The 6000-nt window shown below is 41.6% G+C and overlaps 1 long non-coding RNA gene across 1 annotated transcript in view; it reads left to right on the top strand.

Moving 5' to 3' along the window:
- The first annotated feature begins 4237 nt into the window (after positions 1 to 4237).
- LOC129652964 (uncharacterized) overlaps positions 4238 to 6000 on the top strand; it is a 100080-nt gene continuing 98317 nt past the window's right edge. Inside the window, exon 1 of the long non-coding RNA XR_008714874.1 lies at positions 4238 to 4321. This is a non-coding gene — a long non-coding RNA (uncharacterized LOC129652964). The remainder of the gene's footprint in view (positions 4322 to 6000) is intronic.

Genomic DNA, 6000 nt, shown 5'->3' with positions numbered 1-6000 from the left:
AATTAACTTCAACCATAGAAGGGGCTTGCTATCACTGTTGGGAATTAGTATGTGACAGGTATACCTTGGACTCCACAAAGTGCAATGCATGTTGAATCCCTTCATGCTTGAACTAGACTGACCTGCTTGAAAGAACAATAGTAGGAACAGCCTTAAGTCAGTTTGGAAAGTGAAGAAATGCTTGTGTCCAGGCCCTCGCCTCCTGAACCTTGAATTCTCTGCCGACCTTCCAAAGTCCCCAGTGCTCTCAGGCAGCCCTAGCTCTTAGTCACCCCCATCCCAGCCCTTCATCCTACCCTGTTGACAATTGGAATTTGCTGTTAAAACTTTACTTTTCCTAAATATGTCCCTGAAGTCTAACTCCAGTCATCCTGCTGTCCCTATGCAAACATAAGCACCCAAATCACATCTCCTGCCTTTAGTGACTTGTGAAATAACTGTTTTGATAAACTTCAATTCAATGAATTTATACTCAGATAGTAAGGGCAGGCCTCATTTTCTGTTCTTTCTAGAAATATTTTCTCATTGAGGAAAAACTCTTTGAGTATTTACTATGTGCCAGACACCGAGTTAGACCCTGGGGGGCAAGGATGGCTAAGAGAGGACCCCTGCCTGGAGGAGTCCCCTCACCCAGTGGGAAAAGCAGACACTTAGTACAATTAGTAGTGGGCAGTGCACAGTCAAAGTATTTGGAAGAAGGAGCTAGGAGAAAGCAAAGAGTGGCTTAAAAGTTGAGAATCTTACATGCTGGCTCCAGCTGGCACAGGAAATTCAATAGGATAAAGAAATCTTAGCATATCCATTAGAAGACAACCTGTAAAAAATCTACCTGACCAATCAAGGTGATGACCAATGTCTTGGGAGGCTTGGCTCACAAGTCTTGAGTATTTTCTGCCCTGCACCAGGTGATCTCTGGTCTCTTCCTGCTCCCAGTTGGGTAGAAGCTAGGTTGGAAATATTTCACAGGATCCTAGATAAATGGCAGAAAAAGTGACCACCAATTTAAACTTGAGTCTTACCTTGCTGGAAAACTGCATGGTGAGGCTGGATTTGAAAAAGCCAAAGACAGAGTGACTTGATATTGACCAAGATTCACTTTCTGACAATCCTGTTTCCCTTTAGACCTGCAGTAATATGTGTGTTAGCTGGAGGCTAGCATGCATGTGTGTTCAGTCGCGTCCGACTCTTTGCGACCCTATGAACTGTAGCCCACCAGGTTCCTCTGTCCATGGGATTCTCCAGGCAAGAATACTGGAGTGGGTTGCCATGCCCTTCTGCAGGGGATGTTCCTGACCCAGGGATTGAACTCACATCTCCAGTGTCTCCTGCATTGCAGGTGGGTTCTTTACCGCTGAGTCACTGGGGAAGCCTGAAGGCTAGCAATACCTGCAATTTTAGAGGGGCTATAAGGATTCGATCCCTGGGTTGGGAAGATCCCTTAGAGGAGGGCATGGCAACCCACTCCAGTATTCTTGCCTGGAAAATCCCATGGACGGAGGAGCCTGGTGGGCTACAGTCCGTGGGGTCACAAAGAGTAGGACAGGACTGAAGTGACTACACACACACACACACACACACAAATCCATCTGTTCAAGATCCCAGTATCCTGGGGCTAATCCTCACCCTTTCAGCTCTGTGAGAAAATGATGGTTGTAAAAGTGACTATCCAGGCAGGGTGTGGTCTCAAGATGCAAATCACTGCAAATTGCTTTGAAAGCATTTTGCCATGATGATCCAGATTGAAAGGTGATAGAGCAATTTGGTTTTGCTGAAAGAGGTGATTGTGTGAAAGCTAACACCTATGGTAATTCTTTTCAAAGCAGCTTGGAGTGCTGTCTTTGCTTTTGTAGATCACAGATCTGGTCTGGGCATCCAGACCCAATGTCTGGTTACATGAGGCACTTCTCAGGCTTGACCTGAGGACAGTTCACAAGATTGCAAATATCTGTATAACCTTGGGTTTCTGACTCTAGGTGCTGTGTTTCTGCAATGGGAGTCTTAAATGTTTGAAATGACTGATAATCTCTGGAGGTGCTAAAAGCATTACTGCCAATATCTAATCTTTGGGGGCCCAAAGAATTGTTTTCACTCCCACTTTCATGTCTGCACAGTTATCTACCCAAGTGTCACCATATGGTGTTTCTGTCTCTGCAAGTCTTCATCAATCCGATTAACACGTTTGACTTGTGTTAAAAGTTCAAAATAAAATCAAATACTGCTAATAACATGTTTAGATTTTTATATATTTTAATTTTAGGGTGTATCTTAAAATTATAATAAAATCTCTATTACATATAACTTAAAATTTTTTTCTTAAGAAAATTTGTAGCCTTCTGGGTTTATTAAAAACCATTTCTGTCTTCTTTTACTATAAAGAAGTAAAAAAGCTGCAGTTTCCTTCTGTCATGAATTATGTCTTCCAAAAGTGTTTGAGTCCTTGTTACCTGTGAATGTGACCTTATTTAGAAAGTGGGTCTTGGCAAATGTAATCAAGTTAAGATGAGGTCATACTAGATTAGGGGCAGACTCTAGTCCAATGACTGGTATTCTTTTCTTTGTTTTTTGCTGCACTGGGTCTTTGGGCTTCTATTTTTGTGAAGCATGGGCTTAGTTGCCCCACAGCCTGTGGGATTTAGTTCCCCCACCAGGGACTGAACCCACATCCCCTGCATTGGAAGGGAGATTCCTAACCACTAGACCACCAGGGAAGTCTCATGGTGTTCTTATAAGAAGGACATTTGGGTCGACACACAGACTCACAAGAAGAACCACCTGAGACAATCAAGACAGGATTGGTGGTCTGCTGCCACAAATCAAGGGATGTCAAAGTCGCTGGCAACCACTGGAAGCTACAAAGGCAAGGAAGGATCCTCCTCTAGAAACTTCTAAGGGAACATAACTGTACAGACACCTCAAATGGGGACTGCAAGCCTCCAGAACTGTAAGAGAACACATTTCTGTTGTTTCAAGCCATCCAGCTTGTGGTATTTTATTGTGGCAGCCCTAGCACCTGATACATCTTCCTTGTCTGACACTTGTGTATTAGGTGTTGGGTCTCTAATACAGTGTTTGCCTTTGAAGGGTTTATGAACACCTATGCTTATTTCTGAGACAGGTAAGTTGAATTGTACAAGTAATATCTTATCACATGGGATGCACAGAATTCCAGAGATCAGCTGCCAGAAGTCTCAGTTTGGAGGCTTTAGTGAAACAGCCTAAAGGGTGGGCTAGAGAGGAGTGCAATGTTGTTTATTATAAAAGATTCAGAACTCAGTCTCACAGACTTGTGCTGCTGTGTTGTTAATAACTCGGGGATTTCCACTACAAGGAATCTGATCAGTTTGAGAAATCTGTGAAGGATGCAAGTTCAAGTAAGTGACACCAACAAATGTGTCTGCTTGATTTGACCACAGTTTCATGTGTTCTGTAAAGAAGATGGTGACATTTGATATGGTTTTATTGCTTATAATTTGTGGTTTGTAAGTTTCATAAGGTGGGAAGTTAGGGCAGGCTATCACTAGACTGCAGGTGGCTCCTTGTCTCACAGTTGAAATAATAAACCACGTGTTTTGTTCAAGGTTTATATTATAACCATATTTTATTTTAATTTTCCCCCAAATTAGTCATTATTAAAACAGATACAAATGCTGATCATAAAATAGCAGAGTGGACAATCTTACAGTAGGATCTGAGAAAATAAGCTCCCCTAAATTTGACCTTTTTGTATAATGAATTCCCAAGAATTATCCACTTATTTAAGTCTCAATCTTGACTCTATTTTTTTAACCTGTAAAAGGTAAAGTGAAAGATAAGTGAATTACTGGCTCATCTGCCCCATCCCAAACCTAATCTCTCAGAACTCTTTATTATTTAATAGCACCAACCTTTAGTTTGGGTTGTCAAGCTAGAAACCTTTAGGGCAACTGATTCTCCCCTCTGACACTGCTCCCATCTAACTGATCACCATATCAAGCCTACCTACCACATCTACCAACCATTCCGTAGAAAAGGCATACACCATCTGATCTGCCTCAAGACTGATGGCTCCGTGGTTCCTAAGTCAAGGTGATATGGAAGAAGCGAATTCTAGAATGACCCGAAACAGATGCTGGAGCAGTCAGCCTGAAGTGGAGTAACTGAGGAAAGAAGAGTTTGTTATTTTAAGTCATGGGCAAATCCTTTTTAGGAGCAGATGAGTGTCCATTCAAAGTAAGATGGTCGCGGAGAATGAAATGGTAACCCACTCCAGGATTCTTGCCTGGGAAATCCCATGGACAGAGGAGCCTGGCAGATTACAGTCCACGGGGTCGGGAAGAGTCAGGTAAGAGCAACTAAACAAAACAACAACATTCAAAATGTGAGATATTTTTCAAAATGTAAAATGTTCATGGACTTTAAGTCAGCAATTTAGCTTCCAGAAATATCCTATGACTGTTACAACTAGTACTTGTAAGAAATGACACACATGAAAAGTTTTTCATGGCAGAATTGTCTGCGATAGCAAAAGGTTAAAGCAACCTGAACATACATTGGTTTGACATTGATAGAAAAAAGATGATTGCCAGAGTCCAGCTCCAGCAGCCAGGGGATCCGCCTGAAGGGATGAGCGGTGTTGGTAGGAAATGATGTAGCCTCTGACTCGAGGTACTGGACTACATGTTTATTTCAAGCATCAGGTTCTCTTTTATACTTTTTCAAAAGCATTAGGTCAGAAGTTTTACATTTTCAGCTCCCTCTCACCCAGATTTATTATCTCCTTGTTGCCCTTCAAACAGAGTTCCTGCTTCAGTGATTCTCTCAGAATCCTGTTTACTTGTGATTACATTGTAACTCATGCTTATGTCTGGGCCACATACCACATTCCTCAGTTTATTTATCTTCTAAATCCTGCTTTCCCCTAGTATCCTAAGCTCACTATCTCCTACAAAAGCTTCTAACTATTCTTAATTATTCCTAAACCCTAAACTCAGCAAAATTCCTTTGCCATAAACATTTCCCTCACAAACAGGTCTCAGATAACAATCCTTCTCATGGCCTCAAGCTGCGGCCTACGTGCTCGTCCTGGGACATTCTTTGTAAAAATCCTTGAACAAATGTCAATGGTTACTTTATAGATTATTTTCTGGGCACAATTGCAGAAGGCTTTGTGCTTTCTCATGTTTCTCTCAAGAACAATAAGCACGTTAACATTCTTTCCAGCCAACTCAACCGAAGAAAGGAAAGAACAAGTCAGAATCACAAAACCTAACTCCCTCATCCCAGTACCGTGCCTGCAGAATGAGGAGAGGGGGCTGGGGCCGTGCCTCCATTTTGTCAGTAATGTGGGTCCTGACAGATGATGCAAGCATACAAAAGAATATTATACAGCTATGGAAAATAATTGGCAGATCCAAATGCACAGATGTGGCAGAATCTCCAAAATCTAGTGTGAAGTGAAAAGATGTAAGGCAGTGTCTATAATGTTCTACCAAAACATGTATACACACAAACACACACATGTTTACAAGTGGTATTTATAGGCACACATACAAATGTTCTAACCTGTGTATTTTATAAGATATTTGAAATAATCATCATCTTCTGAAAAAAAATTGGGTATCAAAGGGGCAGGACCATAGAAAACTTGCTTTTTACTATATACCCATGGCTCAGTGGTAAAGAACCGCATGCCAATGCAGGAGACATGGGTTCAATCCCTGTGTTGGGAAGATCCCCTGGAGAAGGAAATGGCAACCCTCTCCAGTATTCTTGTCTGGGAAATCCCATGGACAGAGGAGCCTGATGGACTACAGTTCATGGGGTCACAGAAGAGTCAGATATGACTTAGTGACTAAACAACAACAACAACTATTTTTTAACCTTTTAAATTTGGATGTTGTACATGTGACTACTTGAAAATAAGTTAATTGAAGTAACTACAGAAATCAGGAAAAAAATAAAGCAAGTTGGCATCTGCATTGTGACACTTGAGTGCACAGTGCTCTTGTGTCTGTTCTGTAC

The sequence above is a fragment of the Bubalus kerabau genome, chromosome 5 (genome assembly GCF_029407905.1).
Source record: "Bubalus kerabau isolate K-KA32 ecotype Philippines breed swamp buffalo chromosome 5, PCC_UOA_SB_1v2, whole genome shotgun sequence".
NCBI classification, from domain to species: domain Eukaryota; kingdom Metazoa; phylum Chordata; class Mammalia; order Artiodactyla; family Bovidae; genus Bubalus; species Bubalus kerabau.
The sequence above is the reverse complement of the archived record's forward strand: the minus strand, read 5'-3'. Positions and strand labels throughout refer to the sequence as shown.